Below are 11,930 nucleotides of genomic sequence, written 5' to 3'. Positions count from 1 at the left end.
GTTGCTCTTTGCCTAGATCCTCACAACAACGTGGTGAGTTAGCTTGCAGAGTGGTAGCTTTTATTTTTGCCTCATTTGCTCAGCGAGGTTTGAACCCCCTTCGGTAATTCCCTCTAGCCGCTACCTTTTACCCTAGGTACACAACCCCGTGCCCGGTCAGTCACAGACTTCTCGTCCTGAGGTAGGCATGTGAGCCAGCATGGCCAATCGGAGGCCTCCCCTGGCATACTAAAGAAGGATTGGATTTGAACTTGAAGAAAAAACAGCTTTGCCTCTGGGTTTATGATTGTAGAAGAATGTGAAATTAGGGTTAAAAGTGGCTGAGTTCATTCAAGTGAGGAAGATACGGCTGCAATAAGAGAATGAAGCCAGAGCAGAGCAAGGCTGAGCTGCGAGATGGAGGAAGAAGGGAGTTCTGGTGGTTTTGAGTCTTGATTGTAGCATTTGAGGCCCACGTCCCCATCCTTTGAGTTGGTCAATAGCCCAATATCTCTCCCGGCCGAATGAGCTAATAAGCTTATTCTTGTGTTCTCTTAAAATACTTTGAATCTGTTCGTCTCTTGTAACTTAAAGAATCCTTGTAAGACAAATAGGATAATTCACCATTTTATAGATAAGGGAATTGAGGCTCAGAGAGGTTAAGTGATTTGCTCATGAAAACCACAGAGCAGTGGTTTTCAGAACCAAAACTTCATGTCCTGGTGAATGACCCCAAATGCTATATTCCAGTGAAGACAGCAAGGCTGAGGAACTTGGAGAGGGAGCTGGTTATTAATGAAAGGGGCAGAGGAGTTTCAGGGCCCCATCAGGTCATGGCTGTCCACAGGGCTAATTCAGTCGCTGGTTCATCAAATATTTGTTCAGTCACGGAACAACAATCTAAGGCAAGCTGTTTAGGCAGAGGAAGCGAGTGATCTGCAGGTACCCCTGGCTCTGCCGGGTACCTCTCTGCTCTCAGCTACGGCTGGCCCAGCAAGGGGTGAGAAATCACAGAGCCAGCCTACCTCTGTTTTCTAAGCTGCTACTCTGGCGAATGCAATGCATGCAGTACATGTCAAACGCTTGGGCCTCTCAGGAAATTGATTACGGATCTTGCCCCTTCCTTAAAAAGCAAGCTTTTGTTTTTATTAGCATGTGTAAATATGGAATAACTTGGGAATGCAAATATGGATGCCATTTTATTTCTCTGACGTGTTTGGAAGCAGCCCGGGGCAGGGTGGCAGTGAATCAGTAAACATCATGGGTACACTACGCGGGGAATGCATCAACTGTGCACACTACTAATAGGCTTATGCCATATGTTCCATAATAGCATGTTTGCTAACATGGGACTGGGCTGCCCGACGGTATGACAGAGCTGCCACGTCAGTTTCTTGATGTATAGAAACAGGCTCTGCTAGCCAGATGTAGAAATCCAGCAAGGTCATTTTAGGCGTAATTTCCATTTTGTGTGCTTCTTTTCCCCCTCATTGACTGTAAGAGAATGTGATGTGCCTCATTACAATGTGATTCCAGATGCATAACACAATAATGACCTTTATGCCAAAGACTGAAGTTCACGTAATTGATAAGATAGACTCCCATTTTGTGATGTTGGAAACCATTAGCTAGAGGCAAAAACCGTGTTAACTTCTTGACAAAGGAGGTCACAGGGTCAAGGTCAAGGCCCAGGCTGCAGCCATTTCTGGACTCAGATGAAAGAAGAAAACAGTGCTGCCTGGCAGCCTGAGGGTTTGCAGCCTTTCCTGCGAGAGCTGGAGATGTCCTGGAGCCTGTGGAAAGTTAAGGGAAGGCCTGGGGATCCAGATGGGAACTGAAGGAGGAGCAACAGACCTGCACGGAGATGGGCCTGAGCACTGGGCTTCTCCATGTAGGACTGCCGTCCTAGCCATCACCTCCCTTTCTCTTTTCAGGTCCCTACTGATTTCCACTGCTTTGCATAGGACCCAAGATTATACTGTCTCTCTAGAGGCATTCCTTCTTTTTCTCTCCTAGATCTTAGATTCTGCTCACGTGGGAAATCAGGGATTTGTTAGGGTGTCTTTACAATGACCTGGGAAAGTTGAGGTTTCCATTTTCAACCACCCAGGGAGTAGGTTTCCTGCCAAAACCGTGTGTGGCTTCTGCCCTTTATTGAAAATGGCCAAACAAATCAAGTCCTTCCCTTGGCGATTATGGCAGTGTGTTGACTGTCCTTTTATGAAACACGCATTTACAAATGGCCTTTGACTACCCGAAGGTGCGCCAGACCTCAGGACCCTTCCTGACGGTGTGGCAGCTTTCTCAGGGTCACTCGTAACCAGCTCTTACTATTCCTGCTCGTTCTCCTGTTTTCGCTCTGACTGAGGACATGGTGTCATATCTCCTACAAACTACAAGAACCCAAGCCTAATGTAAAAAAAAAAAGGGCAATGATCAGGGAAAGTAAAAAGTCACATGTGACCTGAAATCTGGAGCTTTTAAGTAAAGAAAGAAGTAATAAAGAACCAGAATGATATTGCACTCGGACAGAGGGAAGGAGAAGTGGGGATTTGAGGATGTTAAGCGAAAGAAACAAAACACCTAAAATGATAAATAAAATGGTGTGTTTGCTTGTTTGTTTACATCCCTGGAGCTATAAGCATCTCGGCCTGACCATGGGTTAATAGTTTCTTAGGAGGGGCCTGTCGTGTGTGTTTACTGATATTTGATTTCCAGAGCTTCTAGCTCAATCAGGGACAAAGGCTCTATGTTTCGCTAATGCTCATAGATGAATAATGCCTTTTTAAAATATTGCCAACTCTGCTGTCATTTCAGGACCCCAGAGACTCTGCTTATTAGGATGGCAGGCGAGCGAAGAAATGAGTTGGGCAGAGAGGTGGCAGGGGTTAATTTCATATTTGTCACGAGATCTTGCATGATTTCCCTAAAAGATATTTAATTTCCACTGGGCATAATAACTTGCAGCTGCCGGAATATGCTGTATACTAGTGGCGAGTTCTTGTCTTTGGAGATTTATGCAAGTCGTTATTTAAAAATAGAGATCCGGGAGTTACAGCTGGCTAATTAATCTACCACTAAGGAAAGCTCAGCAAGTGACCCACTTAACTGTTTCCAGGAACCACAGCTACGCTGAAGCGAACTTTCAAAAATGTCCTACACAAAGAAACAGACAGATACATCCCTGTGACATTTTGCGATCTGCTCACAGTGTGGGCGTCCCTTCTTCATGCCCCTTTCTTTCCCACAAACACCACTCACTCAGGCCCTCGTCCATACACACCTTGAATTCCCAGATGTTTCGCCACCTGCGTCCTCCATCCCGCGGACAGAGGCTGGACACTGCCGGGCTCTCCTTCCTCAGTCTCTTCTCTCTCTGTATCGCTCACCTGCTCAGGCAACGCCCTCAGTGCATGGTTTCTACCCCATCGGCTCTGAGGCTCAAGTGATTTCCCACCAGAGCACCAACAATCTAATCTGCCTGATTTCAGAGGGCTCCTGTAAGACACCCAAGCCATATATATTCACCCATAGTTCCTCCACTTTCTCCACATGCACCTTCCTCTCCCGCCATAATGGTCTCTCCCGTCTCATACTGTCCCTTCACCCAGATCACCTTTTCATTCCTGTCTCAGTGTGAAGATGGTCTATATGTCCTGCAAAGGTCCATGGCGCCTACTGCACACCATGTCGTATTTTCTCCTTGGACTTGACAACAGAGAGTTGACATAATCAGGTCATGACACATTTTTATCATTGGTCTGTGGGGGCCCTGATCTTATTTATAAATCAATCAATTAATTAATGTATTCTATTTATTCCTCTTCCCTTCCCCCTTTGCCTAGGCAGGCATTCTGTTTTCCGTGCATTTTTTGATGGCATACATTTTTGCCAAATAATTAATATTGTTGTATGTGCATGTATTTGGATTTACACAGATGATATATATTACATTTCATCTGTTCCTTACTTTATTCACTGTCCTTTAGAGTCTATGCATGTCTCTAAATCTGGTTGCTGCGTACTCCGTGGTAGGCAAGCATCACCTTTACCTCTGCTTTCTCCGTGATGTACATACTCAGATCCCTCCCACCTTCTGGATCTCCCCTTCTCTGAAATCCTTTGGTATTCATTTGTCCTATAGCTTAATTATATGCTGGTGTTTGGGGTTTTTTAATTTTCCTATGGGTTTTCATGTTTTCTGCTTGTCTTTTGTGTAACTCCTTGGAGATCAGGGACCATGTCTTGTACTCTTCCCTCCCCCACTCCACCCATCCCCACCTCTGCAGACCTTCTTTGGAGCTTGGTGCATAACTGGGGCTCAGGAAATCCTTGTTTATTTAGTGAATTGAATAGCATGACTCAATGAGGTATTTTCTCTTCCTCTATACCTCCAGTGTCTAAAACGGTGCCTGGCATGTTGCAGGTGATCAGGAGATTTGTTTGAAGCAAATGGGTATCTTACTTTCACAGGAGAAAAGGAATATGGAATAGTAGGATATACAGAGGTCAGGATACTATGTTCTCGTTTCTAATCTGCTGCCGAGTGGGTGTGCAACACCTGGCGTGTCAGAAAGCTTCTCTAGGTCCTGGTTAAACTGAATGATTTCACAGATCCTTGTTCACTCTACCTTGCTAAGCTTCTGTGACTTCCCTAACAATTTCTCAACACGAAGTAAGAGAGTCTTCAATATGAAATCACCTGCATGGAATACAGAATAGTCGTATTCAAGGCAATAGAGCAAGGGAGGGGTAGAAATGAGAGCATATCCTACGGCTTCTGATCTTAGGCTCCTAGAATGATTAGGACAAAATTCTTGCCACCAGTAAAGTGCTTAGAAGAGTGTCTGACACAAAATTAGTGCTATGTAAATCTTTACTATTTATTTTTATAAATTTAAGAAAATCTACTAGCCTTTGCAACAGTCTTTTGTCTGGCATTTGGAAGTCTGCTCTTCATGCTTATGTGCAAACAAAGCCGAGAAATTCTAGTATCCCTGATGAAATTAATAGTTTTCGTTTATAGGACAATAATCACCAGACAACAGTCTGATTTCTTTTAGGCCCAAACTGTTGTCTTTTTGGTAATGGGCAAGTTCTAATTTTCATGGATTTGTAAAATGAAGCAAAGGAATTTGTTCCTTCAAGATCATGTAGCAGCCAATAAAGATGTTAGAACAAGAATCCTGAGTTTTGTGTTTACTATCTATCAAAAAACAACTGTTTTCTGTAGAGCAATCACTTAGAAATGGAAACAGAGCAGGAATGTGTTAATAACTATGCAGATGATATTTTTCCCTTTAGTAGTGAAGAAGTAACTAAATAATGTAATTTGCTTTCTCTTATCTTTAGGGAAGTGAATTCAAATATTGGACAAACCATTATTAAAATTCTGAACAGCATTTAATGCATAAGCTTGTTTTTTGCTATAAGGTTCCTTTTTCTCTAGGTCAAGAGGTAAAACTATTTGTCTGAAAGAAAAAACATTAAATGGTGTTGGTGATGGGTTACAGATTTTATAACTTAACCATATTTGCTTCATGAGCAAAAATAGCATTTAATAACTATTTTATTCTACTATTCTACTGGGCAATAGAAGTCTTAATCAAACAGCCTTTCACTTGAATGCTTTTACATACAAAAATCCAACTCGTGAATTAGTCTGTTATCTAAAAGTTAAGGAAAAAATCAGGTAAAAATACAAAATGAGAACTGGGAACTCCAGATGAACTGGAAATTTTTGGACGAAGAAAAGATTAAGCCTTCTACTCAAAACGCTGGAAAAATAGAAAGGTAAAATGTTCCATTAACAACAACAGCATAGCAAAATAACTATGAATCATTGGTTTTAGAGCTCAGAAACACTGGAGTAAACTATGACTTACATGGTGAATGGGGAATTTTAAAAAAACACCTTGTGTTTTTAGTTTTGTTTCTGGTTTTTGTTGTTGTTGTTGTTGGTGGTGGTGGTGGTGGCTTAGGGTATTTATGGATTCATGAACTTAATTCAGGAGAGTACTATAAATTTGTATTAAAATAAAGGTGAGCTGTTTTTCTCACAATGTCTTTCTGTGTTGGGTTTCTCAGGTAGTCTCAGCTAAAGCTGCCAATTATTTCCATATGGTATAAACTAAAATAAAATATACATTTTGAATAGCCAGGAAGGATTGCCATGAAAATTAAAGGAGATGTGTGGGAAGGCAGTGTAAAAAATCTGAAGTCCTATCACATACTTGTTTCTGTTATTATTGTATGCAGTAAAAATCAGAACCATGCCTGCCATGTATCAGGACCTGCTTTAGGCACCGGAGGACTCAGAGAAATAATAATACTCATCTTTACTTTCAAGGATTTGTAATTCTATTGGGGAAACAGAGAATGTCATTGTAAATGCAGTGGTAAGTGCAGTGATAGAGGTATGCTGGGTGCTTAGGAGCATAGAATGAGATCCCTGACTAAGTTTTGAGACTCAGGGATGTCACAGAAAGTTAGGGAGAGGGGACGAAGGGACTCCCAGGAAGAGGACACAGCATGAGTGTAGCTTTGAGGTGAAAAATAGCCCAGTATATTCTGAGTTAGTAAAAGGATCAGTATGACTAGAGCTTAAAATATCAAGCAGAGAACAGCAAAAGATGAGTCTCAAGAGAGCAGATTATAGAAGGCCTGCATATTATGTGAAGGGTTCAGGTTTTATACTGTTGGTGATGGAAACCCAGTGAGGCCAAGGCGTAACATAGGCACTCTGGGGGAATCTGGGAGGTGCCTTCGAGAGCCTGAGGAGGATATTGCTGTAGGCCAGGTGGCAGGTGGTAAGAGCAGGAACTCGAGCAGGGAGAATTGGATAGAACAGAGAGGGCAAATCTGAAAAAGAGAAAAGGATGGCAATGTATGGTGATAAATTTTGTAAGCGTTGAGGATGACCCTCAAGCTTATAGTTTGCCTGATTACGTGATTTGTATACAATTTATATACAGAATACTGAAGGAGAATCAGGTAAAGGGGATAAGATATTTTAGGCCATGTTTATCTCAAGATTTCTATAAGACATTTGAATGAAGGTGTCCGGGAGGCAATTGGATAGATGGCCCTGAATTGTGAACAATATATCTGGGTAGGAAATTCAGATTTGTAAGTCATAAGCATAAAAGTAGTGGTTAAAACCCTCAGAGAAAAGAGGTAAGGACAGAAACCTAAAAATGCCAGCTTTTAGAAGTTGGGCCAATGAGAAAGCCAAGAAAGACAACGGCAGGAGACAGTGAAATGGGGTATGAAGGGACCCAGTAGAGTGTCATATCGCAGAGGTCAGAGGAATAGAGGTTCAGAAAAGTGCTAAGATCCGAAGTGAAACTAAAGCAATGAAATTCCGTATAAGGACTTACATCCTATAAATGTAGAAAGCCGTGACTTTAGGGGACTTTATTAGAGCAATCTCACTACAAGGTGGCAGCACAGACCTCCCTGCAGTCAACTGAGGAGTGAATGTGTGGCGAGTGAGCACAGTCTTTCTTTGCAGAGAATTTTGGATGGGAGGAAGTAGAAGGATAAGATGGCAGCTAGAGGAAATGCAGAATCAGGAGCGGGATATTGTAAGAGTAGAGTAGTTGAAGTTGGAGTTGGAGGTTGGAGGCTGAAGAGAATGAACCAACAGTGGGAAAAGGTAAGACTCTATAATAAAACAAAAAAATTAATGTAGCATGTTTCCAAAAGAAGTGGGAGAGGTGGCGGTAGTGGAAAGGGAGATCCATAGAAGAGGTTGACCTTAACAGGAAGGACATAAACTCTTAAGCCTCTGAGACCAGAAGGACAGCTGGGAGGAGGAGAGAGGGTGACTGGGGGGAGAAGGAGAGGTAAGTCACGCTTTTGGGTTAGGACAAAGGTCATAGTATTTACTCATTTCCCCAAAGGACCACATAAAATGACTTAGCAGATGAAATCCTCTTCAGAAGTCCCTCATAATCCTTTTCAGGGTTGCTCTCCCACCAGCCATTAAAACATCCCCTCTGTGCCCTTGGTTCTCATGCTGCTCCTCTCCCACATCCATGCATGGGCTTTTCTCCAGCAGTGCTGGATTCCCCAACACACGGGGTATTCCTCTAGAATACCCATTGGTTGTCCTCATTCAAGTAAATTCTAAACTATTGCATCCCAAAATATAAATACTGATATCCAGCTAGTGGGGCCAACCGTCCCAGGAGCACTTCCCCTTTGGATGGGTACTCTGGCTTTCAGGGGCCTTGCCTTATTAGTCCTCAGTCCTCTATTCAACTTTCTTCCCATATTTCCGTCCATATGCATACTCTGCTCTGGTCGCACTTAAGTCTTCATTTCACTTTTTCAAAAAGTGAAGCACCTGCTATGGAAATCACATAGTTCGAATCACAATTAAGACAGTGAAGATTTTCTGAGTCATCCCCATTGTCATACCTGACAGGGGAACGCCATGGGCAGCTCTGTACAAAAGGGAAGATATTAGAAGATTTAAGCTACAGATTAGGAGTACTATTTACCCCTTCTGTCTTAATAGGAAGTTAGGAAAATTTGAATCAACGCTGCTTTTTAAAAATCAGGCTTCACTGCTATTCTCTGGTTAGTGTTGCAATCACAGAAGCAAAGATGAAGCCATTTCCTACTTAAAAAAAATAATAATAGTGATTTTCATTATGTCTAAACAATCTCCAAATGAATAGAAGGGGGAAAAAATGCCCAGAGGAGTTTCTTGGGTCAGCATCACACCTAAATGACTGGCTCTGCCCAGGAACTAGCTCTGCCCAGGCTGATAGTAAAATACCCCGGGGTCTCAGGTCTCTATTGAATCTGGATCTAGAATGCACAACTTTATGATTAGGGGGTACTGGTTTTAGACTCAAATTGATTTGTTTCCTGTTTACGTCTTACAAACTATGAGGCATATCTCAGAGGGTGGTTGTAAGGATTGAGTGTGATCATGAATTTAAAGGGCTTAGCTTTCTTGCTAGTACATAGTAAGTTCTCAATAAATGGAGGCTGCTGTTGAATTATTACTAATAGTAATTCATGCCCTGATTTAAGAAACTTCCTGGCTTAACTTGCTCAGGCAGAGCCTGGGACTGCTTTCTCATCCAGCCTCAGCTAGATGGCTATACAATGATGAGTTTCCTTTCCAGATACCCACACACACTTGCTTCTCTCTCATCACTGATGCCTACTGTCTGTAGTCGATTAATGATCGGCCACTTAGAGTAATCGTTTCCCTCAGAACCAAATGTGCTTACATTCAGTGGCACCCACTGTAATGCAATTAATTTGGTCCGCTAATATGCGTCTAGTAGATAGGCCCCGTATAAATGAGAGCCATAACGATAACCTACCTCCCGTTTGTTCATTTTGAAGAGACTCATTAGGGACAGTGGTCCTCGGTGTTAATGAAATGATACTGTCTAATTATAGAATTCCAGTTACACACATTAGTGCTGGAATTAGAGCGCTTGCCACTTAACGGGCAATGTCATTGTCTGCACCTTGCTGTCGTCCCCCTTTCAGATGCTTCCACCTTGGTCCAGATCTCATCCTTTCCTTGGGCCTGTTTTGGAATTCAGCCATCTTCTGAATGCTGGTAAAAGCCGAAGCTATAAACAGCTTGCTTTTTGGTGGAACAACTCAGGCCTGAAAAAGTTGATAATGATTCCAGAATTTCTTTTAATTGAGTTTTTAATTACAACACAGCAAATATCCCATTCATATGTAATTTTGACAAAGATGACAAGCAATTTCATATTCTTTGGAGATCATTTGACAAGTGTGGGAGCCTATAGTTAAATACCAACTGCCTTGTTTTTGGACAGGAGTACCTGACAACCACTTACTCGGGGAAGATCGGGAACTGGAGCATCTGGATCTCAATAAATTATTTGACAGAGCAATCCAAGTGCTGTAACACAAGCTGCCACTGGGAATGTAACTCTGATTGGCTGGCTTCGAATCTTGCTTTTCTGATTTATAGTCCACATATTATGAATTGGGATACTGTATAGCCAATGGGTGTACGGGCAGGTTTTACCATAAATAATTTTTTCTTTCTTTGGAGTATCAGCACAACAGATAAATTCTTCTAAAATGCAAAGCTTTAACTTGAGATGGGTACCACGATTCTTTATTCTTTTTCTCCTTTGGCATTTACTTAAGAGTTGTAATGGCCCATGCCCAGAGTTACACAGCTCCAGAACTACAATTAGACCAAAGAAACTGCTGCATCCCAAAGAGCAGAGAACAGTCCACCGATTAGCTGGTCCCTACCAGCACCTCCCACAAGCTTTCAGAGGCCATGTGCATGGGCCATTGCAGTATCCAGAGGCCCCAGATGAGGCCACAGAGCAGTAATTCTCAGACTTTGTATTTTGGAGACCAGGAAAAAAATTCTTACTTGGAGTCCTCCTAAGAATAGTCACCTTTTCATTTTACCAAGTAAAGATGTGTAAATTTTTTCTTTGCACTCGTTTGTTAATTTGTGAATATTTATCAAGTACATACTGTCTGCATCTACCAGAGGATGCCCTGTAGTGCAATGAAAAACAAAGCTAGGTATAATCCATGCCCTCATATTTTATAGTCTTGGTGGGGGAAATAGTTGTTAATCAATTGTACTAACACTTATAAGATTCACATTGAGATAGGGGCTCTGAAGGTTTTCTGAGAGCATATAACACATTAATTTTATATGGACAGAGAAGGACAGGGAACTCTTCTTTAAAATTGTGCTTGGAGGTTTGGAGGCATATTCAAGCTCACCAAGTAGACACCATGAGCAATGCTCACCCTCCTGAGTTGAAAGCATTTATGGACAAGAAATTATCACTGAAATTAAATGGTGGCAGACACGTCCAAGGAATATTGCAGGGGTTCGATCCCTTTATGAATCTTGTGATAGAGGAATGTGTGAAGATGGCAACTATGGGAAACAGAACTGTGGGTTGGTGGTAATATGAGGAAATGATGTCATCATGTTAGGAGCCTTGGAACTGGTATAAACAATGAGTGTGTTCACCAGAAGAAATCAACTGCTTCTGAATATCCTCTCTCTATCACACCTGTTTTACTACAATATAAAAATCAGGTCATGTGCATTTTCACATTGAACTTTTTTTAAATAAACTTTGGTAATAGTAAAAAAAGAAAAAAGAAAGAAAATTGTACCTAGATTAAGCCCATGATAAGAATTTTTAACTTTATGCTGAGAGTTATCTGGATGTCACTGGACAATGAATTGCAGAGAAGGAGGAGAGGCAAGAGCGAGGTAGGTGGAACAGAAGGCCAGCGCTGTTGATATTAGTGCGATGGCCATGTGATGGTGAGTAGTTGGATTTGAAGAATGTTTTGGAACTAGAATTGCTGAGACTCATTGATAGATGAGGGGATGAGGGAGGGAAGAGAGAGGTATTAAGGATAACTCTATATTCCTGCCTTGCGCAACTTGCCATTTCATATACCATTTACCAAGATAGAAGGACCAAGAGAAGGACAGATTGAGGCAGGAAGAGACAATCAAGGGTCCCGTTTGGGGCTTGTTAAATTCAAGGTGCCTGTGAGATGTCCAGTGCAGGCAAATATATGAATCAGAAGTTTAGAGAAGTATTTTGCTACTAGATACACATTTAGAAGTTATCAGCATATTGATGGTATTAAAGTCATGGAGTAGATAAGATTTCACAGAAATAAGCATAATGGAACTTAGAGCATTTTGGGTTTGTTTTGTTTTGTTTTGTTTTTTTAATATTTTTTTATTATGTTAGTCACCATATGGTACATCCCTAGTTTTTGATGTAAAGTTCCATGATTCATTGTTTGCATATAACACCCAGTGCACCATGCAATACGTGTCCTCCTTAATACCCATCACCAGCCTATCCCATTCCCCCACCCCCCTCCCCTCTGAAGCCCTCAGTTTGTTTCCCAGAGTCCACAGTCTCTCATGGTTC

The 11,930-nt window shown here is 41.8% G+C and overlaps 1 pseudogene; it reads left to right on the top strand.

Moving 5' to 3' along the window:
- The first annotated feature begins 10,755 nt into the window (after positions 1–10,755).
- LOC121102074 lies at positions 10,756–10,982 on the top strand (annotated as a pseudogene).
- Positions 10,983–11,930: the final 948 nt, after the last annotated feature.

Source organism: Ursus maritimus, unplaced genomic scaffold (assembly GCF_017311325.1).
Source record: "Ursus maritimus isolate PB19 unplaced genomic scaffold, ASM1731132v1 scaffold_12, whole genome shotgun sequence".
NCBI classification, from domain to species: Eukaryota; Metazoa; Chordata; class Mammalia; order Carnivora; family Ursidae; genus Ursus; species Ursus maritimus.
Note: the sequence above shows the minus strand (reverse complement) of the source record. Positions and strands in the feature narration are given on the sequence as shown.